Source organism: Mus caroli, unplaced genomic scaffold, assembly GCF_978045245.1.
Source record: "Mus caroli unplaced genomic scaffold, Mus_caroli_1 scaffold_4, whole genome shotgun sequence".
NCBI lineage: Eukaryota > Metazoa > Chordata > Mammalia > Rodentia > Muridae > Mus > Mus caroli.
The window spans coordinates 79,256,183-79,283,856 of NW_028227259.1; the positions used below are offsets into that span (position 1 = coordinate 79,256,183).

Below are 27,674 nucleotides of genomic sequence, written 5' to 3' on the forward strand. Positions count from 1 at the left end.
TGTTCTCAAGGTTCAGCCCTAATACATACAAGGCTCATGTATGTGTTAATTAGCACTTCATTCTTTCTATTGCAAAATAAAATGTCATTATATCCCTATATAGCTAGCTTCAATATAGCTTGTCCCTTCCATACCTTCACTGTGAAGGTTTTTTTTTTTTTTCTTCCCTAAGAATCTGATCGATTTAGGCCTTACCTTTATGCTTAACATGTATTTTGAGTTTATTCTTATATAATTCTTTTGTATATATTCCGTTGCCCTTCTATATTTTGTTGGTATGAACTATGGACCAGTACGCTTGAGAAGTCGGAAGAAAGATATTCTGTCACCTGTCACCTTTCCAGCAGGACAGCTTACTATAGAGCCACGTTGAAAGTTTCTGTTAGTCTGCAGCCACACCCCCTCAATGGGCAGGATCTGGTCTGAAAGTTCCGTTATTCTAGGGTAAACTTAATAGCTCCATGCTGACTATCCGGTGGACCGAGCTGTTATCGATACAATGTGATAGTCAAAAGCCAAGCCAAATAGCTCAAAAGATAATCAAAGTTTCCTATTAGCTTTCGATTTGAGGTATGATGCATAAAGTCTGGCACTAGAATATTCTATTATGAGCATCAACTCTCTAGAAGATTTAATGGCGTATAAGTTGCCATATTTGTCTTACAAAATGAAAAGTCAGTAGAACCCACACTATGTGAATTTGAATTACTATAGAGTGGTTCTTGTGCAGTTGGCACAGAGTCAAGAGTATAGTGTGCCAAGAAAAAGATCCCCGTTGTATACTCTGCCCAGATTTCATTTTGAGCTTCTAGAAATTTCTATTGCTACTAAACCAAAGTTAAAGGAACCTTTAACTTAACTCTCTAAAACTCATTATTATTCTTATTTTGAGGAATAGTTTAGGATATATGTAAGCAATGATCAGTGAAACAATACACTAATCCCAGCATTTGAGAGGCAGAAGCGGATGTATCTCTGTAAGTTCGAGGCCAGCCTGGTCCACAGAATGAGTTTCAGGGCAGTCAGGGCTACACAGAGAAACCCTGTCTGGAAAAACAAAACAAAACAAAAACAACAAAAAACCCAAAACAACAACAAGAAGTTACCCAGAAAAGCCCAGTTGACTAATCCGCTATGCACTGGAACTATCCAGTATCAGCTCTGAATCACGCTTGCCACCAGCATTGAAATTATTGATCCTGTTTTGGACACTGGGACCTTTGATTCGTTATAGAGTATATGTTACGGTTGGTTTTCTGCGTCTTTTGTCACAGAAGATTTTTGCTTTAGTATTAAATAAGAAGCCTGAATTTTGGTATCTTTGTATTTGCAGCATCAAAAGGCCCGGTAGACGTGAGTTCCAACGCTTCTATTGAAATAGCCATGACAGCAAGTATGGAGCTAAGTCTCATTGCTTCTGACTAACCCACAAAAAGACAAGATAATCTTTCTAAGATATCGAAGTCAATATTTAATTTCATTATGAGTGGGGACAATAATGACCGAATATCACTGTGTTCAAATGCACTGGAACTCAGCAATACAATCGCTAGCTTTTTCTATCTCTGAAGGGACATCTTTCCACTTGTGCGACTCAGGAGTCCCAGATCCATTCTGATAGCTTGGACCATGCAGGGTGAAACCTCTTTATGGTCCAGGTCACTCGAGTTACTATTTTATGCTGGTACCCGGGACCGGGACTACTTCCAGAGAAGGTGGTTGACTGACAGTCTTTTATTCTTGCCCCTTGCAAGGTGCGTCTCGACCCTCGCCTTCAGCCCTCCATCTGGCCATTCCTGCAGCGGTGGAGAGGGCACTGGTAAGTCCCACAGGGTGTCCTGGGCTAACTCCTGCTTTCAAGTCAGCCCGGGTGCAAAGTGTCCGGCATTCACCAACCGAGCTCGGCGGGCAGCGCGGCGGTGTCCGGGCGGGGCGGGCGCGGGTCCGAGCGGCCGAGGCGAGCGCGGGCGGAGCATGTGACCACGGCGCGCGGGGCTGGGCGCGCAGTGCCGCGCGGTGGCGGCGGCGGGGAGAGCAATGGAGGCCGCGGGCGCTTGAGAGCCGGCCGCGCTACTGGGGCTGCTGCTGCTGCGGAGGCTCGGCGGGCTGGGACGTTCCCGGGGCGTGCGGCTCTCGCCAATCCCTCTCTCCACGGCGGCGCCCTGCGAAACCGCAGGTGAGCTCCCCTCGGTCGCGGGAACAGACAATGGGCAGCGGGTGGCTTCTCTCTCCGGCGGGGCCCGCGCGAGACTCCTACCTTGCCCCGGGCGTGGGCTCGCACGGCCGGCGGAGGTCTTTGGGGCGACGACCCCATGCGCGGGGCAGTCCCTCTCTTCTGGATCTGTGCGGAGCGTGCTCATTCGTGGGTCCCTGGAAGGAACCTGCGAGAGGACTGCACCCCGGGAACTTGCCGAGAGCGTGGGACTCGCTCAGCCCCGCGCTCCTTCCCGCGCCTTGTCCGGTTCCCGGGTCCCCAGCGCAGAGCCGGACCTCGCTAACCAGGAGCTGAGACGCGGACACGCTCAGCCGGGTCCCCAGGCTGCATTGCTTTGTTTAACCTCTGCCGAGCCGATGCGCACAAACTCTTGTTGCCCCAGTTCTGATGAGCTACCAGTTTGATGGCAGAGGCGAACAAAGGTTTCCCTCCCAGGGCTGGAGCCGGGCACCGCAAGCCGCCGGGGCGTGAAATGGGCTCGCCTTATCTTCTCCCATCGCGGCTGTTTCCCCGCAGCTATAACCGCCCTTTCTTGCAGAGCTCTGTGGTGGCGAGATTGGACCTCTAACCCCTTGGATGCAGTGGGTGGGGTACTATGGCTTTTAAAAAAAGAACCGAGTATCAGCCAAGAACAGACATTTGAATTTTATGTTAGATGTTTGCACACTCTCAATGGCTTTCCGAATTGTGGATTTCAAGGGGGAAATGTATATTTGAAGACATTGATTCAGTGTAGGGGGAGGGTGGAGAAAACCTAGTAACTGTGACCATGTGTTGTGAAATTTTAATATGGTTTTACAAATACAGGCCGGGAAACTGATCTGGCATTGGGTGTAGGTGAGGGTGTGTGTGTGTGTGTGTGTGTGTGTGTGTGTGTGTGTGTGTGATAGGGAGGTGGCAGCGGTGGCAGGGGAGTGGTTAGAATACAAAGGATACGGCAGTTTTAGTAAAAGGTTTTAGTAGATATCCCGTGGCAAATAAGCAATTAATTAAACTGTCAGTTAAATCAATGTTCCCCCGTAAAAATTACCTCCAGTAGTTGTTGAATTATATAATAAGATGGCTAGCGGTCATTTGGCATTGTCTGTGACTTGGGTATCTGAATACAGTGATCGATTTTGAGTAATTTTTAAAGAGTCGACAAAAGGAAGGCACCTTGGCCACCACCTTTATTGCTTGACTTTTTTTTTCCCCCTCAAGAGAAAACTGCCTATAAGAAAAAAGAAATTCAAGGCCAGTTTTAAAAAGAAACATTTGAAAATGTATCTTGAATTGGTTATATGGTTGCATTATGCTAACTCATAAATGTGTGTGGGTGAGGGGTGGGGTCCTGCAATAAAACCTTATTATTATTATTTTTTTACTATTGTTTACTTAAATCTTACTCCAAAGTTTTTGTTTAGAGTCACCTGTGACAATTGGGAGACTTTCAAGACTTTTCAATATAAACAGAGCACTGAATTTGGAGCCAGGAAGGCAATAGTGCTGACATTAGAGTTAGGTAAAAACAAAATTATATAGTTCTTCATAATCGGCAAAGCACTGTTAACAGCAGAAGTTATTGCTGCTAGGCGGAAAGCTGCATTTTATGTTTTCTTCTTATGCAATTTTGTAGCAATTTTTGTCCGTTTTATGTATGTTTCCATGTGTACTACTCATGTGCATGTATCGTGTATGTGTGCATGCGCCCATCTGTTCACACACGTGCAGCTGCTGGAGGCCAACGGTCTAACGCTCTCCATCATTCTCTTCCTTGTATTTTGAGACAGGGTCTCTTATTGAATTGAACCTGAAGCACATCAATTTGGCTGGATTGGCAGGCCAATGCCCCGCCCCACCAGTACCTCCTTCATATGTCTAGCTTTTACATATGTACCGAGGATCCAAACTCAAGTCCTCGTGCTTGTATGGCAGGAGCCCAGTTATTGTCTGCTTTTGCAATCTGTATATCTTTCGTTGTTTTTTGTTTGTTTGTTTTTGTTTTGCTTTGTTTTGTTTTGAGACAGAGTCTCATCTAGCCCTGGCTGGCTTTGAACTCATTGTTTAGCCAAGCATGGCCTTGAACTCCTGATCCTCCTGCTTCCACCTCCAGGGTGCTGGGATTGCTGGTGTGTGCGTCTACATCAAGCTGCAGTCTGTTTCTACCAAGGCACAGAGGTATTCAGTAGTTAGTGGTGGAACAAGCTAGTGATAAAGAAAATGCAAATGAGTAAAATGCACATGGGTGCAGCTGGCTTACAGTGATGAGTATTTGCTGAAGACCTACTATGTGTCAAGAGCTGCAAAGCATTTCCACGTGTGGGTCCATGAAAGCCTAGAGCCTTACTTTTACAGTCATAGTTGATATGCATATTCATGGAACATGGGGCCTTTCGGGTGGTCTCTGTGATGCCACCCTATAGCTGACAGGAATAGGAGGACATTTCACTTGTTGAGCATGGTTGTTTTTCACGGGCTCCTTGTGCAGAGGCAGGGCAGATGTTATCATTGTGATTTGTAGGTAAGGAAATCCAGACACAGCGGGATTAAATGACTTGCCAACTCTTGCCACTAAAGCAATGGTGCCAGGGGCCGACGCTGGATCGCATGCCTGGTGCTTTGGCCCCGAATCACAACCTCCTCTGAGACACTGGGCTTCCCCTAGAAAACAACAGTCTAGTTAAAGTCTACATCCTGGATACATTCTATACAAGGAAGAGTAGGTAAATATGCCAGCTTCTTGAGTTGGGGGACTGCACTTGAAACCGGCTGTTCTTGTAACAAGCCCTTTGTGTGGCAAGTAGTTTAAAATTTCAGCTTCCTCCTCTGTAAGATTCCTTTTTTCCTGAAGGAATTGTGTGAGGGTCAGATGAAATGGTATGCACATATCCTTTGCGAAATATCAACGTAAGCAAGGCAGGACAGTTTATCTTTATTCTCATTATTAAAAGGTAAAAGGGTGGGTTTGAATTAAGAGATGTATTATTTCCTGGTATGCAAACACTGTGTGTGTGTGTGCGTGTGTGTGTACATGTATGTGCGTGATTGTTTTTGTTTTTTGTTTTTTTGGACCAGATGTAGGACCTTACAGATACTCAGCAAGCACTCTGTCCCTGAGACACGTCCCCAGTCCCTGGGACAGAGTTGCTGTGTAGTCTAGTCCCTGTCTTGGCCTTTCACCTGCTGGAATTTTTGGCACACATCACCATGCCCAGCACCAATGATATGTTTTTAAACTCTCGAGGTGGTGTTAGAGTTCCCATGTGTTTTCCATATCACTTTAAAGATGCTACTTAAGATCCACTAAATGATTCTGGTACTCAAGAAAGCACCAATGGAAAGGATTGTCCGGTGAAGTGCACTCTGTAAAAGTCTGTTGTGGGGTCTCTACGTTTCTCCTTCAAACCCCTCCATCAGTTGGAGTTTCAATGTCACATTACAAATAGAAAGACATTCTTAGAGAATCAAATGATAAAGTGCTTGCCCAGAAAATCTTAGGGAGCCTAGTCTCCCCCTCCCCCACACACATGTGTTTCATAAACACTTCTTTTGTCATAGTTGACATTTATTGAGTGACTCTCATGGCCAAGGTTCCAAACTAAGCAGTCTATCTGTATGTTATCTAGTTTAGCCCTCACGACTGTCCGGGCAGGAGGCCTTGTGTTTCCATTTGATAATTGAAATTATGACTCAATGAGCGTTTTATGAACTTGTCCAAGGTCCCAAAGTTAGTGAGGGACAATGTGGGGGTTCAGCCTGAGTCTTGCTGGACCTCAAAGCCTGTTTCTCCTCTTGATCACACTACTCTTCTGGGGTCCCTTCACACTGATGGAGGCAGATGTTTCATTCCTTAAAAAGAACCATAAATGTGGGTGCAACATTTAACGTTTCCCTAATATAGCACATGGTTTATAGCTTCCTTTGAAAGGACTCGTTTGAAGTCCATTGTGAAGTCGGTTTGTAAGTAAGAAAGCTTACACAGGAAGCCAGTAATTCATTTTGACTTGGCTGGTCTTTAATGTAAATATTTTTGGAGTAGCTTCTCAGGTTTTTGCGATAGAGTCAATTAATTGGTCATTTTTATTGGGCGCTCAAAGGTTTAATATATCTTCAGAAGAGACACAATATAGCTGCACAACTATAAAAAGACTTCATTATAAATGAGTGCCGGCTGTGGGTAAGGCACAAATGAAGACTTAAAAGCCACAGAGGGTGCTTTATAGTGCATTGATTGGTCTCAAAAATCACAAGGCAGTAAAAGTGATTTTAGAAAGTACATGTAAGAAACTATCATCAACTATTATACATGTAGTATGTTGAATCTCTGTGTGTGTTCCATTTTTTTTAAAAGTAACAGTTCTTATGTTTTAGCAATTATTTAACTTTAATACATTTTTTGTTTCTGGGATTCTCCTGCTTTTAAAAATATTGTGAGGAAGCTACAAAGATGGCTCACGGGACAAAATGTTTGCTGTGCAGACACGGGGACCTGAGTCTGGATCCCCATTACCCATGTGAAAGGCCGGGCATGGTGAAATGTGTATGTAAACCCAGTGCTAAGAGTGGAAGTGAGGGTCCCAAGGGGTGGAAGTGGGGGTCCCGAGGGTTTGTTGAATGGTGAATTCCAGATCTAGTGAGGGACATGACCTCAGAAAGCATACGATGGAGAGCTAATTGAGCACAAGCATTTATTAAAATGTTGCCTTTTCTGAGAAAGATTCTCAGGTAGCCTAGGTTAGCCTTTAGATCTTTATGTAACTAAGACTGGCCATGAAACCCTGATTGTCCTTTTTCTACCTCACAGATACTGGCATTACACAGAAACATGTGCTGACCCACCTCTACGAGAGAGAGCGGGGAAGGAAGGAGAGAGAAGAGAGAAAGGAGACAGAGAAAAGAGAGGAGAGAGAGAGGGAGGAGAGAGAGGAGAGAGAATTGGAGAGAGATGAGGAGAGAGAGGTAAAAGGGGGGAGAGAAGGGAAAGAGGAAGGGAGGAGAGAGAAAGAGGGAAAAGAAAGGAGAGAGAGAAGAGAGAAAGAGAGAAGACAGAAGAGAGGGACAGAGAGAGGAGAGACAGGAGAGAGAGGAGAGACAAAGAGGGAAGAGAAAAAAGAGAGGAGAGAGGAGAGAGAGAGAGAGAGAGAGAGAGAGAGAGAGAGAGAGAGAGATATGCCCACAGAGGCCAGTGGAAGGGTTGTATCATCAGGATTTGGAATTCCTGATGGTTGTGAGCCACCCTATGTGGGCCTTGGGAACTGAACTTGGATCTTCTGGAGGAGTGGAAAGCATTCTTAATCTCGGAATTGACTCTCCATCACCATGTTTTAATTTTTAAATTACATGTGTGTTTCTGTATCCATGTGGGGTACGTGCACATGCGTGCAGAGTGCCTGCAGAGGCCAAAGGCATTGGTTACTCTAGAACTGGGGTTAAGGTGGTTGTGAGCCCTCCAGCCCGGGGAACTGGCACCTGGCAGTGGCCGTTCTGCAGGAACAGCACGGGATAGTAACTGTGGAGCCCTCTCTCCAGCCCCAAAGCTGACAAGTTTTAAATCCGGATTTGTATAAATAGTGGTGCTTTGAAGCAGCAGCTTCATGACTTACGTGTTTTGGAAATTTGTGTATTTCTGCTTGTCAATCATTTTTTTCTTCTTCTTCTGAGATTAGTTGTAACTCAATGTAGATATAGTTGTATTTAGTGTTAAGCATTCAATTTTGTCCTTAGGTTAGCTATGAAGAAATTCACTTGCAAGCTGGGCATACCTGGAATCCTGATGTTCAGGAGACCAGGGCAGTAGGATCAGAAGTTCAAGGGCAGCCTGTGTTGCCTAGGAAGGCCTGTCTCAAAACATAAGTAAAAAACCCCAAGCCATATAAAAATGATTTTGCATCTAATGAAACCATGTATCATTGTAGTGTCCCAGACTCATTGGCATGGCCCATGCAGCAATGAAGGTTGTATCTTTATTAACATATTCCAGAAAGTTCTTGTGTGCATGCTTGTTAAAACATTGACAATGCAAAGTATATCTTCAAATTTATTCTTTATTTTCTAATGCTTACTCCCTAATGAACTGTTATTTTTTTTTGTAAGAATCAAGAAACTTAGCTACTGGACATGATGGTACACACCTTTAGTCCCAGCACTTGGGAGGCAGTGGCAGGTGGATGTCTTGGAGGCTACCCTGGTCTACAAAGGAAGTTCAAGGGCAGCTAGGGCTACATGGAAAGACCCTGTCTTGTAAGACAAAATGCAAAAGAAACTTAGCTGTCGGATGGTCCCAGTTGCTCTAATTTATGTTTAGGAAGATAATAAATTTGGCTTTTATGACATTTCACCCCCTTTATTATTGGTGTGAAAATTCTTAGAGACAGACACTAAGTCATTTGGATACTTTCTTATACAGAAGACTTTGAAGCAGATGAGAGCGGCTCAGCAGTGTAGATGTGTGGTCTCCACACACGAGACAAGTGCAGGGTTGCAGAGCCCCTACTCCATAAGTGGAACCTGATTTTACAGAATGTCAGTAGAAAGACAGAAAATGCCCCCGAGAGATGCTTTATAGCCAGTCAATGGTAAAGTGACATTACCACATATCTTACAGAAGCCAAATAGAACAATACCATATGCATAAGCTTCTATATTCTAGAAAGTTCGTATGTGTGTGCTAGTTAAAACACTGACAATACAAAGTTCATCTTCAAATGAGTACTGGAATCCTCAGCAGTCCTTCCAAATATTGGTAAACTTGTCCGATGGGTGCTGTGCTGAGAGGAAATTTCAGTACTCTTGCTTCTCAGATTGGCGTTGTGTTCAAAGCCAGTCACTTGGGGGAGGTCAGAAAACAGTGGCTCCCTAGAGACAGATGGTCAGAATAGGATGGAGGAGCTGGTAGTAGCTGCGCAGAGGAGTTATTCTGAGAGAGGAGTAAAGAGGACCAGCTTAATAAAAAGGTACTGACTGGTCTGGGGGAGGAACCCACTGGCCAGGTCCACTCACCTCAAAGGTTTGGCTGGCACTAAGGCAGATCTGGAGTCAGGCTGTGGGTGAAGCTGGGCAGCTTGAACCCTTGGTAATTATTGAAGTCTAAGAAGAGCCCGCGTCAGTAAGTTATCAATGAAATTTCACATATGTGATTGTTAGCCTGTGTTTTCCTCAACTAGGAGAAGATGAAAGGGAAGAAACGCCATCATCCTGAGATCACGGTTAGCAGGCGACAAGATTTTACCACACCACACCCCACAGCCATAGCCATGTATGGTCTTCAGGGAAGATCAGTCGCAGCTGGTGTTCTTGGGAGTTCTGTGACAGAGCCAGCAGGATTGTTTTGACACTGCTTCAGAATTTCCTTCTCTCTTTTTTTATTTCTTATTTTTTGTTTTTTGAGATGTTTTTGAAAAAAATCTTCAATTTTTAATTTAAAATTTAAACTGATACATAAAACATATAATGTATATAATAGTCAGGTGCCATGTGATGTTTCCATATTTGTATACCAGTGATATATGAATCAAGGGAAACATCATTTCGCTCTGAGGAATTCTGACTAATACATCTTGAGTGACATTTTTTTTTCTCTTTGGGTGTCCCAGTGGCAGCCGTGGTCGGGCTTCCTGGCTTTCTTTATGGTGCACCTGCCAGTCCACGTTTGTGATGGGTTAACTGTTTCTTAGAGTTAATGAGGTCGGGGTCATAGGTTCAGTGCCTGGGAAGGCTAGCTAGCTTTGCTTTGTTCTGCAATTGCTTATTGTACTCTTAGCCCAGACCAGCCATCTGGCGGAGGCAGATCTCGGATCACAAAGGGACTAATAAACAATACAGTGTGTGTGGTGGTGGGGGAGCCTGGGGAATCTCTCTGTCGATGCTGAGTACTTGGGGAAATGATTGCAAATCATGTGCAGATTTTTATTTCACAGCATCACCTTAATATGTGGATGATAGCATAATCAACAGACAGTTTTCTTATTCTTATTAAACTCCCATTTTATGTTTTTCCCCCCTTCTTACTACTTTTTAAGATGCTTCATTAAGACAACACTCACTTATACATTGTCTCGAATGTTCTTAACTTACCTGGAGGTTTGTAGGACCTTGGTGGTGAGAGTCAGGGTTAGAGTGATTGATAGGACAATTTACTGGTTTAACAGCCGCTGAGTTATAAAGAACAATGTTACAATGAAAAGCAAACACCTTTTTGTTTGTTTTTAGTTTTGTTTTAAGAATTTCTGGAGAGCTACTTTATAGCATTTCTAAGTGTGGCCTGATCTGTAAATCTGTCGTCTTCTTTATTAGAATATCTTGTAGTGCTGAGAGAAATATCAGAGGCTAATTAGACCAGGGCAGTGGCATATGGCCCCACTGGTCCCAAGAGATGTGCTGATAGTCTAAAATACGTGCTGGGTTATTGGGATGAGAAAAGTTGTAAACAAAGCCACTAGTGATTTCTAAATGTTAACTACACATTGAAATTGTAACATTTTGGCTATGATAGATTAAGTAAAATATTAATTATTCTTGATTTTGGATATCTTTATGGTTTTCAGTGTGTTCATTAGATAACTTAAGAAAATGTTTCATTATATATGTAGCTTGCATTGTATGTTGGTTAGGCATCACTGAGCTAGACCAACCCCTCTGATTAGAGGCTGAGTAACTGGGCTGAGCTCTCTATTGCCCAGAGCACACCCTGTTAGTAGGATGAGCAGGAAATCTGGACCGCCAGTGGACTTAGATGTACACAGTTGTTATATCAGGTCTGTGCTGAGGTCATTGTATGTTGGATATGAAGCTCTACTAATTTTTCTACGCACAGTCATCCAAGGACAGGATGGCATCATTTTGTTCATAATGTTATTTAGGCTGTTTAATCTTCTGAAATGGGTCAGAGGTCCTGTAGCCCTATTAGGTTCTGAGAAAGGCATATTAAAATACTAGACAATAGGGGCTGGGGAGATGGCTCAATAGTAATGTGCTTATGTGTTCTTATGTTAAAAGGCCAGGCTTGATAGTGCATGCCTTTGATCCCAGGCCTGGGGATACGGAGCCAGGAGGACCCCTGCAACTTACCAGCCAGCCAGTCAAACTCTAAGTTCAGTGAGAGGCCAGGACTCAGACAATAAGGTGAAGAGTGAGGGCACCCAGTGTTGACTTCTGACCTTCTTACACATGCATACACATGTCCCTGCACACATGTAAACACATACATGTGAACCCAATAACAGAAGTAAGAGATGCTACCAGTTGTAACTCTGGGGAAAATACGGTGCCCAACCGAGTGGGCACTTTAACAAGCATTTCTTATGGGTGCTCACGGGTGAACTGCGGACAGAGTAGCTGCTGCACTCTTCTCTGTGGCCATGACTAATACCTTAAAGATGTCTGTGTTAAGAGGCATCAAGTCTAGTACTTCTTTCTGGTACATGCTCAGTTCCCAGTGATTATTGGTTTGTTATCCACTGCTCAGAGACAAGTCGTAAACAACCGTTTTGTTAGGGAGCTCTGATGCTTCACTTAAACTCACAATCCAGACATTGTGAATATTCACAAATCTGTCCTTTTAAAGGAGCAAGGGAAAGAAGATAAATATTTATGACACAAATGGGGTTAAACTGGCATGTTTCTAACTTATCTTTTCCTATGCTTTTTGATGGTTGCAGATAGCTCTAGTTGGTTCTGGGTACAGAGAAGCCAAACTGGGCAGGAATTCCCACTTCCCCGGGGCGGGGGTAGGGGGTAGGTGTAAGGGAAATGAGTGCCTGTGTCCTGTGTTGTGAACTTCAGTGAAAAGTACCATTTCCATCTTCAAGCCCAAGCCTGACTACTGTAAATGTGCTGGGCACCCTAGTGTAACACAGGTGACAGCTTAGGGTTAGATTACGTGGATGTGACATGGTAGACCTCAGTTATGTTTGCCATAGGTTTTTTTTATTTATTTTTATTTTATGTGCACTTTGTGTTTTGCTTGCATGTATGTCTGTGTGAGGATGTTTGGTCCCCTCGAACTGAAGTTACAGACAGTTGTGAGGCGCCAAGTGGGTGCTGGGAATTGAAATGGGATCCTCTGGAAGAGCAGCCAGTGCTCTTAACCTCTGAGCCATCTTCACAATCCCTTGCCATGGTTTCTCACTTGAAAAACAAAAAACAAACAAACAAACAACCCCAACAACTGTGTCGTATTGTTGAACACCACATTCTGGTCGATGTTTGACGATTTGCATACTGATTCCTTGTGTAGCCAGGACTAATGGCATCCTCTGTCTAGCAATAAGAGTTCTTCCCCTTTGGGTCGTTTCCATGGGCAGCTGCAATGGTGGAGTCTGGATTGGCAATAGGAGTCACACTGAATGTGGAAAGGCAGGAGGTACCCTGTGGGTCCCCTTGTCCCTTGCCACCCCAGCTGTTTGTGCTGGGCGCTGTGGAGTTGGTAGGTAACATAAAAATAAAGAACACACGTGGCTACAGAAGACCAATGGGGAAGAGCTTACATGGTCTCAGTGGCGTGAGACTGGAGGAAGGCGTGGTATTTCTGGGGAGGGAAGGAAGAGTGAAGAAAGAGCAGGAGGAGGTTCATGGGCCAACAATATTTGAGCAGGGTCTTGAAGGGTGGGTAGGAATTTAGCAGTAGGAAAAGGATGGAGAGGTATCACCACCCTGTGGAACACAGCTTATGTGGAACACAGTGTACTCCAATAAACCAGGAAGCCATCCCTTACCAGATACCAAGCCTGTGAGCAACTTAATCTTAGACTTCCCAGCCTCCAGGGCTATAATAAAAATCTTTGTGATTGTAAATCACGCAGTCTGTGCACTTTTGCTGTAGAAACAAGATCAGACTAAGCAACACCTGTTGTGGCAGATGCCCGGGCACTGAGTTCAAAAAACACGTTGGCTTTCTAGGGGTGGGTGAGAGAAGACAGGTCCAGTTCTGCAGCTCCGTATTGCTTCTAATTGGCCTCATATGACTTTGAATGTGTCGCTTTATGGCCATGGGCCTCAAATATCTCACGTGGAAGGGGAAAGAGTTAGCCAGCCAACAGATGTACGCATCTGAGACTGCCTCTGTGCCCGGCACTGTTGAGCATGTTTGCCCACCAGACCTGCATGGCAGAGATGATACTCTGTTACAAGAGAGGGACAATAAACAGTGATGCATTTATCCTGTTAGTCTATAATGGGCGGTCAGGCAGGGAATGGCACCTGTTATCAAGGTAGACTAGCCCAGGGTGGTATGAATGGAATAGAAGAAGCCATGAGGATATTTGTAATCTCTTCCGATTCTAAAATACTAAGTCTAATTAAGTGAAGAGCCACGGGTTCAGTCTCTTCAACACTGCTTACAATCCATTTCTAAGTAAATGTCCTTACAGTCTTGATTAGATCCATGCGGCCACTGATGGGCAGGGAGTATTGCAATAGCTCACTACATACAGATTGCCTTCTTTAGTGCCACGGAAAGAAAATGCCCTGGGACATCTTTCATTTCAAGCCTTGAGGCTCAAGGCACTGAGTAGTTCACCAGCTGGATTTAGGGTGGCCGTTCGATAGACCAGCGGGCTCGCCTACGTTACTTTAATATAAATTAAATGAAGTGGGAGCCCTGGGACAAACCTGTTTTAATTACAATTGGAACACATCTTTGGAGACTGACTGTTAGAATCATTACACTGTTATTATGGTTTTTTTTTTTTAAGTATTGTTAATAAGCTGGGTCTAGCCTGAGGTCTTCATTTGCAGATGAATCTTCTCAACTGAGGTGAAAAGGCTGAAGAGAACAAGCGTTCATCTTCAGCATCATTGCTGTTGGTGATGTGAAGGAGCTGAACAGAGGTAGAGGGGTGTGCTGGGGGGCAGCTTGTCCTGTTCCGGGACCGTGGCCCAGTGGCCGACTGTGTGGTTCAATCCTCAGCACCAAATCCAGAAGCAAAGCAGAAGGAAACCAGCCACGGCCCGTTTCTAGTGGGAGATGCTGGTCTGGGTGAGCCACATTCTCCTTTGACAGATGGTCTAGTTTTACGTTGATCTCCCATGCCTCTGTCTGCAGTGCTGGGAAGCTAGCTTGGTAGACTCTCTGCGGAGATAGTCCTGGGCTATGATCCCTGACCTTGGCTGGCACGGAATCCATGGTTGTGCCGCTTTGTTTCCTGGGATAGACTTCACAGCCAGTGAAACCAGCCCTGTGTGAATTATTTAACTCTTCTTGTCCACAGAGGAGGCGACTGAGTGACTTACACACTCAGGCCTGCGAGTGTACTTCTGCTGCTTCTAGTGAAGACAGGGACCTTCAGCGTCTCTGGCTCAGCCCCGATGTTGTTTCTAGTCCCCCCAACCCGCACATTACCCCATTTTGACAGTCACAATCCTTGTTATAATGTGATTCGTATTTTAAAGTCAAATTCTCATCATATTTTTGGCATGCATCTGTCTTCCTTGGAACGCTCAGTTATTTTGTATAAAACTAGGAAATACGGAGGAAAAAGAAGAGGAGGGGCACAGGGAAGGTAGCTCTGCTCTGACTGACACTGCATTAACGGGGCGTGTTGGGAGTCCCTTTGCTTATCACATTTGAATGTCCAATATTTTGTTTTTTTTCTTCAAATGTTCAAAAAAATAAAAATAAAACCCTTGTCTCCGCATTGTGGTGAAATAACAGAACACCATCCACACCTCTTTTTTTTTTCTCATTTTTGAACATTTGGTTTTATTATTTTCTTTTATCATTTAGAAGATAATAGCAATGACATTTTGTTTTATTCTTTTTTATTTATTCATCGTTTTTAATTATTTACATTTCAAATGTTATCCCCCAACCCAGTCACCCCTCCACAAAGCCCCCTATCCCATCCTCATCCCCTTTGCCTCTAAGAGGGTGCTCCCTCACCCATTCACCCACTCCTGCCTCACCTCTCTAGCATCCCTCTATGCTTGGAGTATCAAGCCTCCACAGGACCAAGTACTTCCCCTCCCACTGATGCCAGATGAGGCAGTCTTCTGCTACATAAGTAGTGGAAGTCATGGACCAGCCCATGTGTACTCTCTGGTGGTTTAGTCCCTGGGAAGCTCTGAGAGGTCTGGTTGGTTGATACTGTTGTTCTTCCTATGGGGTTGCAATCCCCTTCAGCTCCTTCAGTCCTTCCTCTAACCTTCCATTGGGGGTCCCTGGCCTCAGTCCAGTGGTTGGCTGTGAGTATCTGCATCTGTATTGGTCAAGTGCTCGCAGAGCCTCAGAACAGCCATACCAGGCTCCTGTCTGCAAGCACATCTTGGCTTCAACAATAGTACCTGGGTTTGGTGTCTGCAACATCCACACCTCTTTAAATGTATGACTTGTTGGCATTTATTACATTCATAATATTAAACATAGGAACCACCTATCGCCATGTTCTATGTCTGGACACTGTGGGGGGTGGACGGCACGAGTGTGGGGGTTGGGGGTGGTCACAGGACAAGTTTCAGGAGTCCGCTCTCCTCCACTTTGTTTCTCCTGCAATTGTGTGGCATCCTCTGGGCTAACTGGCCCATTCCTGGGAATTTGCCTATTCCAGGTGTTCCGTATCAGCAGGATTGTATAACATTTGAGTTTGGGGGTTTCATCTATTCATTTCACATATATTCAGAGTTCATCCGTGCAAGAGTATGTACCAGGCCTTTCTTTTTTGACAATGCATATGTTATGATTGAATGTACATAAAAGATTAAAGATGCATTTATCTTTTCAGAACATACACATTTTTCGATTGATTGGTGGATGTTTGGCTACTGTGAATAAAGGCGCTGTGGAGGTGGATATACAGTGGCTGTATCCTGCTCTACTCTTTGGCTATACTCAAGAGTGCGGTGCTGAGCCATACGGCAATCCTGTGTTGGACTTTGTGAGAGCTCTCCAAGCTAAATCACATGGTCACTACATCATTTTCTATTCCTGGTAACAATGGGCTGGGATTCTAGTCTCCACACCTTCACCAATACTTGTTGTCTTCTGTCTCTTGACATCTTTTGTCATCCTATTGAGAGCTACAATCTCATTTTGCTTTTGATTTGTGTATCCGTAAGTCTAATCACCTTGAATATCCCTTTAATGGGATTATTTGCCATTAGTGTATCCTGTTTGGAGAAATGTCTCTTTTAACCCTTGGCTCATTTGTTAAGTAAGATCTTTGCCTGCCTTCCTTCCTTCCTTCCTTCCTTCCTTCCTTCCTTCCTTCCTCCTTCTCTCCCTCAGTTTCCTCCTCCTCTTCTTCCCCTTCCCTTCTCCTTTTGTCTTTCTTTGCTGTTGAGTTGTATGACTTGTATATCTAGATACCAATCAGCAAGTAGATGATTTACAAATACTGTCTCCCATCCTGCCTTTCTTTTCATTCTCTGGATCGAGTTCACTTTTTAAAAAAAAACAAAAACCAACTAGACTCTATTTACAAAGGCAAAAGGAAGATACTGCTGAGTAACACCAGAACTGTCATAGCCAAGCTTCCCCCATCGCATGCCTTTTGACTCCAATCACTGATTTCCACCCGAAGCTGATGAACCGCACTTAGTTTACTCTGCTTAAAGTCTTTATGGCCTTTACTGCCACTTGAAAGCCATCACAGAGGGCAATGGGGAGAAAGCGCCCAGGTATGCTTTGCTGACTCTCTCCATCTGGCAAAGAATATTTTTCTGTAATCTGTGAAACTTCGAATTTAGCCAGACTCTTCCTATGAATCTTTAGAAACTTGCCTTCAAGAGTGACTTCGGGAGGAACTACATGGGGGAGGTGTAAGTTTTCAGTAAGTGGTCCTTTGTCTTTAAATTTCATTTTTTAAGTGAAAGGAGGCTCATGGGCGGTTTTAGAGATCGCATTGCTTTCTGACATGCCCTTGCGGAGACGTGAAGATGGGAGATGGAAGGCTCTCTAGGCTTCAAGTGACTAAGAGAGTTGTGTAGAAACAGCTGCTCTTGTAGCATTCGGTAAACCTTAGTGGGCTGTAGAATTAACATTGGTAATTAGGTGGGAACCAAAATACGAATATAGCTGTTATCCACAGCTCTGTGCTCACAGCATGTGGAGGGTGGCATCTCAGGTCTCAGAACGTATGACCCAGGTGCTGCACGGGTAGATTCAAGCAATATAGGTTGTTTGTTTCCTTTAATAGTTAATAAATTAATTAAGCGTGTATTGTTGTTTTTCCTGCATGTACGTGTACACCACATGTATGCCTGGTGCCCATGGAGTCCAGAAGAGAACATCCAGATCTTCTAGAACTCGAGTTACAGACAGTTGTGAGCCGCCCTGTGGGTGCCGGGAACCAAATCCTTTTGAAAAGCAATCAGTGTCCTTAATTGCTGAGCTATCGCTCTGGTGTCTGTTTTGGTTTTCTTATAAGTGAACAAGAGTTGCTCTTGGATATAGCTAAACTTTCCTTTGAGTGAAATGAAATCATAAAACCACTTTGCTGTAATAACTTCCTGGTTAGTGCTGGGCATTGAACCCAGAGCCTTGGACATGCCAGGGAAGTACTGAATCCCTCCGCTTGCTTTCCGGAGCCTACCTGGCTTTGTTTTTATGCAGCCTAAATTACTGATATTCTTACAAACTACTGTATTTGTATCTGGGTGGTTAGAGAGCACTTGTACCTTTAAGAGGAAATAGGGAGATGTATTTCCTCTGCGGGTGTTTTAGTTTTGCTGCACCAAATACGATTTCAGTGTGAAAGAAATGTCTCGGCACCTCGTCTCAGGTCAGAAGCATCTGTTTTCTGACTTCTGGTGAACGTATGTTCATTTGTCCCAGCGCTCAGAACACTTCAACAGAAATGTCATAGTTTTCTCTTTCTTTGCAAATGAGAGAAGAAAGAAAGAAGCTCTTCATGGTTTTGTTTTTTTCTAAATTGGACTTTCCCAATGCTGGCTTTAGTAGAGCCTATTTCATGGAACACTTAGTAATGTTTTGGCATTATTTAAAGAGGAGAGACAGTGTTTGCACAACCAGGATTCAGGATTGAAGGACGAAGTAATAGGATTCATGACCTCAGCTCCATGTTGCTTCTGTTGCTGTGACAGACCCTGTGACCCAAAACAACATGGGGGAAGAAAGGGTTTACTTGGCTTACGTGTTAGTCCAGTCCAGCAGAGACCATGGAGGAACAGCTCTTACTGGCTTACTCCCTATGGTTTTCTCAGTCTGTTTCCTTATAGGACCTAGGACCACCTTCCCAGGGATGACACCACCCACAGTGGGCTAGGCCCTCTTCCATCAATCATTAATAGAAAATGCACCATAGATATGCCCACAAGGCCAATCTGATGGAGGCACTTCCTCAATAGGCATTCCTTTTCCCCTGGAGACTCTAGCTTGGGTCAAGGTGACAAAACATAACGAGCACAGCCTCCACAGTATGTTCCACAGTTGGGGTACTGTGACTTGCTTGGGCACAACTCTGCAAACCACAGCTGCCCTCTCTGACAATCTTTGTCTTCCAAGCTCACTACTTTCTTAGTGATAAACCCTTCGTGAAGCTTTCTTAGAAACCCATTTCCCCTTTGTGCAGGGGATTGAAGCAGGGTTTCCTGTGTTCCACCCCTGAGCTAAGAAAACCTCATTGGGTATACTGGAAGGGCCTCTCTTAATTACTTTGCGTTTGCTGCCAGAAGACACCAGGACCAGATCAACTTATAGGAGGAAGAGTTTATTTGGACCTACAGTTTCAGAGAGTCAGATTCTGTGGCCATCACAGAAGGGAAGCGTGGGGGCGGGCAGGCAAGCGTGGCACTGGAGCAGTGGCTGAGAGCTTACGTTTCAGTCCACAAGCAAGAGGCGGAGAGAGCTAGTTGGGAGTGGTGAGGTAAGACACCTCCTACAAGAACACACCTCCTAATTCTTCCCAAACAGTTCCAACAACTGGGGACCCAAATATATGATCCTACGGGGGCCATTCCTTTAAAACCTACCAGAGGGTAATAGGCTGGGCCATAGCTAGAGTCCTGCCTGCAAACTTTCCTGTTTCACCTATCCTGTCCTCGGAGTAGACCGATGAGGTAGCCTGGCAGCACGCAGGAGGAGCAGGAGCATGAGCAAGAGGAGCAGCAGCAGCAGGAGCAGCAGGAGCAGCAGGAACAGCAGCCTTCCCAGAACACTGGCCTAGCCCCAGGCTGGAAGATCCAGGGTGCATCTAAGGCTCCAGCTCTCTTTACTACAGTATTACAGGTTGTGTTCTGTGTCCATTGCCATGTGTAAGGACAAAGGGGTTTCGATGGTATACACACTAAAAATTGGGCTGCATCCCATAAATGTTTACAATTATATCCAATGAAAGTGAACTTTAAAAACCCATTATGACACTAAAAAAAAAAAAAAAAAAAAAAAAAAAAAAAAAAAAAAAAGACAGGCACACAGATCAGTGATGGAGTTTTCCAGTTGCAGTAATGTGTGATTTTACTGCCCTTGACTCCTTACCAGAGTTTCCAAAGCCTTGCCTCCACTTTGACACTGTCTTCATTCTGAGTGACTTGGCCTCTTGCTTTTCGGGAAATCCAACAGGAACTTGTTTCTCTTCCTAAACCGCAAACATTTCCCTTAATAACCCCAGAGTCTTAGGCTTTTTGTGGCTCTTTGTTGCCTTAGGGACTGAGCAGCACACTTTCCCCATGGCTCTTATCTCACTTAGGGCCTTCTTCTTCCTCCTCTTCCTCCCCTTCTTTCTCTTTTTCCTCCTCCTCCTCCTCCTCACTTCCTCAGGCCTGGCACACTGGTTACTCTCTTAACCTCTTTACTTCCTTCCACTCAGCAAGTTTTGTTTGTTTGTTGGGGGGAAAGATCCCAGGCTGGTCTTGAACTCACAGGAATCCTCCTGCCTCCGTTTTCTGAGTGCAGGCGTATATAGGCTGTTTTTTTAACTGGGGAGTGAACCCATGGCAAGTGTTCTATCACTGAGCCTTGGGAACTCTGTTCATAGACTGCTCACTTCTCACCAGTTCTTTTCTTTCTTTCTTTCTTTCTTTCTTTCTTTCTTTCTTTCTTTCTTTCTTTCTTTCTTTCTTTCTTTCTTTTCCTTCCTTCCTTCCTTCCTTCCTTCCTTCCTTCCTTCCTTCCTTCCTTCCTTCCTTTTTCTTTTTGATTTTTCAAGACAGGGTTTCTCTGTGTAGCCCTGTCTGTCCTGGAACTCACTCTGTAGACCAGGCTGGCCTCGAACTCAGAAATCTGCCTCCCAAGTGCTGGGATTAAAGGTGTGGGCCACCACTGCCCAGCTCTTTTCTTTCTTAATACAGATATCTTCAGTTGTCCTTTATCAACACACACATACTACACAAAGACATGCATAAGCACACATATACACACACAGTACACACAGAGACATGTGCATACACATATATACACACACTGCACACAGAGACATGTACATATAAACACACACAAACACACAGTACACACAGAGACACGTGCATACACATATATAAACACAAACACACTATACACAGACATGCACATATGCACACATATAAACACACACATACACACACTATACACTATATACAGAGACATGCCCACACACACATATAAACACACACTACACACTATACACAGAGACATACACATAAATACACAATACACACACTGTACACAGAGACACACAGATACATACACATCTAAACACATAAACAGTTCACATACACACACAAACAAAGACACACATGGGGGAGGCATATACTTCTTGGAGATATCATTTCATCTTTTCTCTTCTGCTCATTCATTCACACTTGATTTGTTTTGAGATAGGGAAACCTGTGTAATCGTAGATCAGCTGGCCTCAAACTCATTGAGACCTGTCTCTGCCTCCTGTGTGCTGGGATTAAAGGTGTGTACCACCGCGCCCGGCCAACACTCACATGTTTAAGAGCTGCCTCAAAACTCTCTCAACCTTTCCATTTTCCACTGTTCCCCATCTGGCTTTCTGTTCTCACCTTGAACTGATGCTATGTCACACAGACTCACCAAAAATGTCACCCTCGGCCCCACAGAACACAGTATTCTTTTGCAGTCTCTTGTCTGGGCACAGGCTAGTCACAGTTGTTTGTGATGACTGAAGTCATCCGAGGTTGGTACCCAGAGTCAGGATGGCCAGGTGTCTGCTGGGCAACAGCTGAGGGAGATAATCCAGGTAGAAGAGGATGAGAACTCGGAGTCCTGGGGGAAAACACAGGCTTCTGGAACCTGCTCACACGGCCCTTTGTGATCCCACAGAGGGCGGGTGCTCACTTGCCTTCCTTCTGTAGTGACTTGCTGTGTGGTTGAGGTCCCTGGAGGTGCCTTGGTCTTATCCTCAAGCTTCTACTGGTGAATGAGTCCTGGCTCCTTGGTACGTCCTACAACCTTGGTGAGATATGGCTTAGGACATTGTATTATCCTCAGACTGCGTGGCTGCTGTCCAGACTTGATGCTGGGCTCCTGGCCAGGTAGCGTTTAGTTGTATTATTATTATTATTATTATTATTATTATTATTATTATTTATAGTTATAACCAACTATCCATGGCATACGGTTTACTCTTTTACCTATTTTTAGATGCATAGCCCAGTGATATTAGACACATTTACAGTGCTGTGTAACCACTTCTGTCCCTCACCAGAACCTTTCCGTCATCCCAGCACATGCTAGCTTGGAACTCATTCATTGAACAGCCAGACTCCCCGGTACTACTGAGCCCCAGCAACCTCTCTGTTCTAGAATTCCAAACCTTAGATAAGTTGAACTATACGGCATGAGCCCTTTTGTCCCTTACTCCCTTCGTGTAGCTTAAAGGTATCAAGCTTCATCCATGTTGTATTATGTGCCAAAGATTTGCTCATCTTTTAAGGACAAGTAACATCCTATCGGATTGCTTCTACGTTTCCACTGTCTTGAGGAACCCTTGAACAGTTTTGAAGGGTGCTGTCCAGTATGTAAACCTTTAGTACCGCTTAGCAGTTGGCTGGTTTCTACTGGGATGGTGGTAGTGGGGGTTGTTTCAAGACAGAGTCTTACCATGTAGCCCCTGCTAGCTTAGAACACATGATCCCTCTTTGTCTGCCTCATGAATACTGGAACTAGGGTGTGTGTGCACAACTGTACTAGGAAGTGCCTTAGTTTTGACAACTGATTGATTACCCAAGCAAGAGATAAGAAATATAGCAACTATATTATTGCTTCTATCCGTTAACTGTTTTCTGAGCATTGTGAAGCACACGTCAAAGCTCTTTGATTCTAGATGAGGAATTTTCCACTGTGGTTTAAGGCCTAAAGCCATTGTGAAAGCAACTTGGCAATCTTTGTTCCTCAAAGGTGGAGAGAAGGCACAGAAGGCGACTGGACGATGGTGGTGACTCAGTTGTTGCAGGCCTGGGTGTTTTGTGATTTGAAGGAGCCGTCAAGAGTTTGACTGAAGGTAGCCTAAGATACATAGAGGGTTGAATAGTGGCCCTCAAAAACTCTCCCTGGGACTTTGGAATCTGGCTCAGTTTACAGTTAGAGATGTTGTGGAAGTAGCGACGTGGTTAGTGTTGTCAGTTTTACAGAATCTAGAGTCACCTGGGCAAAGGCATGTGGGTTTATCTGTGAGGACTATCCAGAGCATGTGGGCCTGTCTGTGAGGACTCCCCAGTTGAGTTCATTGAGGTGGGAAGATTTACCCTTTGTGGGTGGTGCCATTTCCTGGTGGGGATAGCAAAGGGAACGTTGAATTTGTCCCTCTCTGCTTTTTTGACTGTGGACTCTACGAGACCAGCTTCCTCAGGCCCCTCCTGCTGCAACTTCCTGCTGTGATGGGCTGTAACCCACGACTGTGAGCCAGAATAGAACCATTCTCCGTGAGGTTGCTCTTATCAGGGTAGTTTATCTCAGCAACAGCAAAAGAAACTCAGAACCCAGGCCTGAGACACGGGGCTGTTTGTCTGACGACCCTGACCAAGTGATCCTTGAGACTTTAGAATTGCTTTCTGCCTGGAATGTGGAAGGATTTGGAACTTTGAGTTAGAAAAGCCATTGTAGGCTGGAAGCAGAACTTCATGGGCCATTCTGATGGGAGCCTGGAAGATAAGGCTGTCGAGGGGAACATGGGCGTTGGAGGCCCAGCTCATGACGCTTCAGAGGGGATTAAGAAGTGGATGCTCATAGCCATCCATTGGACTGAGCACAGGGTCCCCAATGAAGGAGTTAGAGAAAGGACCCTAGGACCTGAAGGGGTTTGCAGCCCCTTAGGAGGAACAACAATATGAACTAACCAGTACCTCCAGAGCTCCGAGGGACTAAACCACCAACCACAGAGTTATTATGGTGGGACTCATGGCTCCAGTTGCAGAGGATAGCCTAGTCGGTCATCAATGGGAGGAGAGGCCCTTGGTCCTGTGAAGGCTCTATGCCCCAGTATAGGGGAATGCCATGGCTGAAAGTGGGAGTGGGTGGGTTGGTGAGCAGGGGGAGGGGGGAGGAGATAGGGGAAAGGGGTTTTCTCCTCCGGAGAAACCAGGAAAGGGATAACATTTGAAATGTAAATAAAAAGTATCTAATTAAAAAAAAAAAAAGAACTCCACCAGGAATGGGAATAGGAACCATTAAAGGGATATAAGAATGTGGCATAGTTTTTATCTATGTCCTGAGAACTTGAGTGAGGTTGCATTAAAGCTTAACGAACAAATTTGTTTAGCAGAGGAAATTTTCAGACAAGAGAACATTCAAACTGATGTGAAGACAGCCGTAAATGTTCAAGGAATCAGCATCCCTGGAGGGAAATTCCCTGTATTGCCTCAGGATGACTGCTGATGTGTCCTAAGGGCAAAACTTCGTCCATCGTAGGCTCTATCTTCTGAAGATGGAATTTATTTAAAGGAAAACCTTTCGTGATAGGGATCCCTGTTCTTTGAAAGTCACTGCCTAAGAGGGTCCCCACACAGACCCCCGTACAGCTGTGGTCCAAGGGATCTAGGTTCCATCCTGAGTTAGTGGCAGAACTCGGCAGGATTGTCTTATGTGCTACTGGCTTTTAATGAAGGAATGGAGGTTGGGGGTGGTGTAGGTCCTCGGGAGACTCTGTGGCAGGATTTGAATCTGTGAGAGTCTTTACATCAAACTGTAGGTGAAACTGCAGTAGCACTGGAGACTCCAGGGAGCCAGAGGTACCACAATGTATCCAATAAAAAATAGTGGGCAAGAAGTGAAACCAGCCCAAGAGAGCGGTTATGAGTGCCATTGGTAGAAGACCTGGGTATGTAGGCTGCTCACGCCCTTTGGAGTCAAGTTAATTATGTTGTAAGCCCTGTATGCTAGACAAGGAATGCCAGGATTTTCTTTTTCGTGTTTTGATCTGATTTTCATCCTATCTTTCTCTACTGTGTCTCTCCTCTTCTCTCATTGAATGGGATGATTGATTTTGTGCCATTTTATGGAAGAAGTGTGTAGCATGTTTTTTACTTTGTAGTAGCTCACAGTTGACTTTAAACTTTGAAAGTGTTGGAATTGTTAAAGACTACAGGGACCAAACGTGGAATATTGTGGTTTAAGAGTGGTTGTGTGTGAAGTTGACAAGGGGTGGAGCTGGAGCTGTGATTGTTAGTGTTAGTTGTTCATGTGGCAAAATCTAGAATCACCTGGGAGAAGGGCTTCTGGGCGTGTCTTTGGGGAATTGCCTTGATTGCTTTAGTTGAGGTGTCCACTGTGGGTGGCACCATTCCCATTACAGTGAGGATCATGGACTGCATAAAATCTAGGGAGGCAGCTGAAGCATCGTTTCTCCGCCCCCCTGCCGTTTCCTGCTGGGCTGGGCTACTCTGACCTGCGCACCCAAACAAACCCATTCCCTTCGGTTGCTTTTGTCAGTGTTTCATCCCAGCAACAGGTAATGAAACTCAGGTAAAGATCTTGGAGATTATCTTGTACTTTGGTTTAGCCTTAAATCCAAAGGCTAGTGTCTTCCTAGAAGAAGAGGATCACAAACATACACAGAGGCCTGCATGATGATGTGCAGGGATTGGAGTTTATGCTGCTCCAAGCCAAAAGCATCCGGGAGCCATGGAAAAGCTGGAGGAAGCAAGGAAGGGCTCTTTTAAGAGCTTTGGAGATGTGGCCCTGTTTCACATCTCACCTCAGAAGTGTGAGGAATAAATGTATGTCTTTTTGATCCACAAGGCTGTGGCTCTTTGTTATGACAGCATGGGAGACCCAGCAGGTAAGTTTGGATTTGGGTGAATTGAACAGGGCTGGAGACAAAGGCTCAAAATCATTGGTAGAGATGGGGTTTTAAAAAAGGAAGAATGCATGCGTCCATGCAGAGAGGGTCTAGAGACAAAACTCCCATGGAGCCTGTCCTGAGCTCTCCTTTGTGCTGATGCTGAGCAAGTGTGGTGGGTTTTAAGAGGGCCAGCTAGAGAGCTCATTCTGGCAAAGGTCTGGGAGAAAGCACTGAGCCATGCTCAGAGTATGTGTGTGGTGTGTGTGGTGTGTGTGTGTGTGTCTGTGTGTGTGTGTGGTTTGATATGTGTGCGTGGTATATAGTGTAGAGTGTGTGTGTGTGTGTGTGGTGTGGAGTGTGTGTGTGTGTGGTGTGTGTGGTGTGTGTGTGGTGTGTGTGTGTGTGTGTGTGGTATGTGGTGTAGTGTGTGTGTGTGTGTGTGGTGTGGAGTGTGTGTGTGTGTGTGGTGTATGGTATGGAGTGTGTGTGTGGTGTGTGTGGGTGTGTGGTGTGTGGTATGTGTGCGTGGTATGTGGTGTAGAGTGTGTGTGTGTGGTGTATGGTATAGAGTGTGTGTGTGTGGTATGTGGTGTGCGGTGTGGAGTGTGTGTGTGGTGTGTGTATGTGTGTGTGTGTGTGTGTGGCGTGGAGTGGGTGTGGGTGTGGTGTGGAGTGTGTGGGCGTGGGAGTTCGGGTGGGTGTGGAGTGTGTGTGTGCTGAGTTAAGCACCTTCTTTTAAGATACTCAGTGTTTATTCTTTTCTATTAGAAAGCACCTGAGGTTGATTTAATAAAATTTATTGAACAAGAATAAAGGTTGTAGAACTGGAAAGTAGGCTCTGAGTGCCCCATCTCCAGCAAAGTGCAGGTTGTATTTATAGCCAGAGAAAATGAAGCAACGTACACAAAAGCAACCTCCTGGGCAGCAGTGGGCATTTGCCTTATTTGGTTATAACCTGGCAGCTGGAGGTTCCATTGCTATGATTGGCTAAGCCTCAGTTGCTTGGTTACCAAGATATAGTCTTAGGTTATAAATTTTATGTGTGGGGGTGAAGATATATACACACATACATATGAGTACGCTTCTTTATGTATGGAGACTGCCTTGGGTCAAATGTTATCACAAGAGTATAAAATAAATTTAGGCCAAACTTCTCAGTGCTAATGTCAGCTGATCTCACTGGAGATCATTTCATGTTAGGAGAGGAAAGGGCAAGGAAGCCCTTTCATCTTGCTGGGTATAGGCAGTAGAAAGGGCCTGCATACTGAGGGGGAATCACAAAGATATCTCCAGTGCTTCTCCCTATTCCCAAAGAGAAAATAGATCAGATCAAAGGAGGAGATAGAGATAGGAGGGGGTGGGAGGGGAAGAGAGGGGAGAAGCCAAGCGAGCAAGGAGAAACTGACTATATGTTATGTATGTGTATATGTGTGTGTGTGTGTGTGTATGTGTGTATGTGTATATGTGTGTGTATGTATGTGTATATGTGTGTGTATGTGTATATGTGTGTATGTGTATATGTGTGTGTATGTGTATATGTGTGTATGTGTATATGTGTATATGTGTGTGTATGTGTGTATGTGTATGAGTATGTGTGTGTATGTGTGTGTATGTATATGTGTATGAGTATGTGTGTGTGTATGTATATGTGTATGTGTATGAGTATGTGTGTGTGTATGTATATGTGTATGTGTATGTATATTGGCCCAAGTATCTGAAGTTCCCTTCCACTTTTGCAATCCTCTGGCTTGGTTTCCAGGACACATGTGGAAACTGTGCCTGCTTCCAGGTGGCAGTCGTGGGGAGGAAAATTAAGGTGCTTCCCAGCCATCTCCTTCTCATGAACTCTTATGTCTGTCCTTTTCTGGTCGAGCAGAGTCTGTCTGATGTTGTAGCTCAGGGGCTTTCAGACAGGTGACTGGGGGTTGGGGGTAGTGGTCTCAAGAGAGGCAGAGAATCTCCGTTCTTACCTGGCAGATGTTCAGTCTGTGTCTTGTGTCTGGCAAGACCTGCCTCCTGTTTGCTGTCATTATTTCCATGTCAGATCTTGTGTGACCTTTCAAACTGGACCCTTCTCTTAATACTACCTGAATCAAAATAGCTCACACAATGCCCTCTTTGCCCTGAGGACTTCCAAGAATCAAGGACCGTGCTTCTTTGGGGGTAAGAATTGTATTTTCCTAACCTTCTTATACTAAGCTAAGCCTATGATAACTCAGGGCAAGAGAAAATTGAGTCTTTATAAGAAAGGCACCGATAACAGTGATATGCACCCCAAGAACCTAGCATCTCTTCAGAAAGATGACTTT

The 27,674-nt window shown here is 44.7% G+C and overlaps 1 protein-coding gene and 1 long non-coding RNA gene across 7 annotated transcripts in view; one reads left to right on the forward strand and one right to left on the reverse strand.

Moving 5' to 3' along the window:
* Positions 1-1,331: 1,331 nt before the first annotated feature.
* Cracd (capping protein inhibiting regulator of actin dynamics) overlaps positions 1,332-27,674 on the forward strand; it is a 221,457-nt gene continuing 195,114 nt past the window's right edge. For 4 of the 5 annotated variants that reach the window (XM_085836770.1, XM_029477878.2, XM_029477876.2 and 1 more), the window contains exon 1: positions 1,332-2,176. The gene's annotated coding sequence lies outside the window, so the exon portion shown is untranslated. Of the gene's footprint in view, positions 2,177-21,457; positions 21,523-27,674 lie in introns of those variants that run through there. The other variant, XM_085836767.1, reaches the window with a different exon arrangement.
* On the reverse strand, positions 18,073-21,349 carry LOC110295493 (uncharacterized). 2 transcript variants are annotated; one of them, XR_002378080.3, is made up of 3 exons: positions 21,159-21,349; positions 19,623-19,722; positions 18,073-18,232 (listed from the first exon to the last, which is right to left on the reverse strand). It is a non-coding gene; the product is annotated as an uncharacterized LOC110295493 (long non-coding RNA). The 2 variants fall into 2 exon arrangements; XR_002378081.2 differs by lacking the exon at positions 18,073-18,232 and adding an exon at positions 19,071-19,318.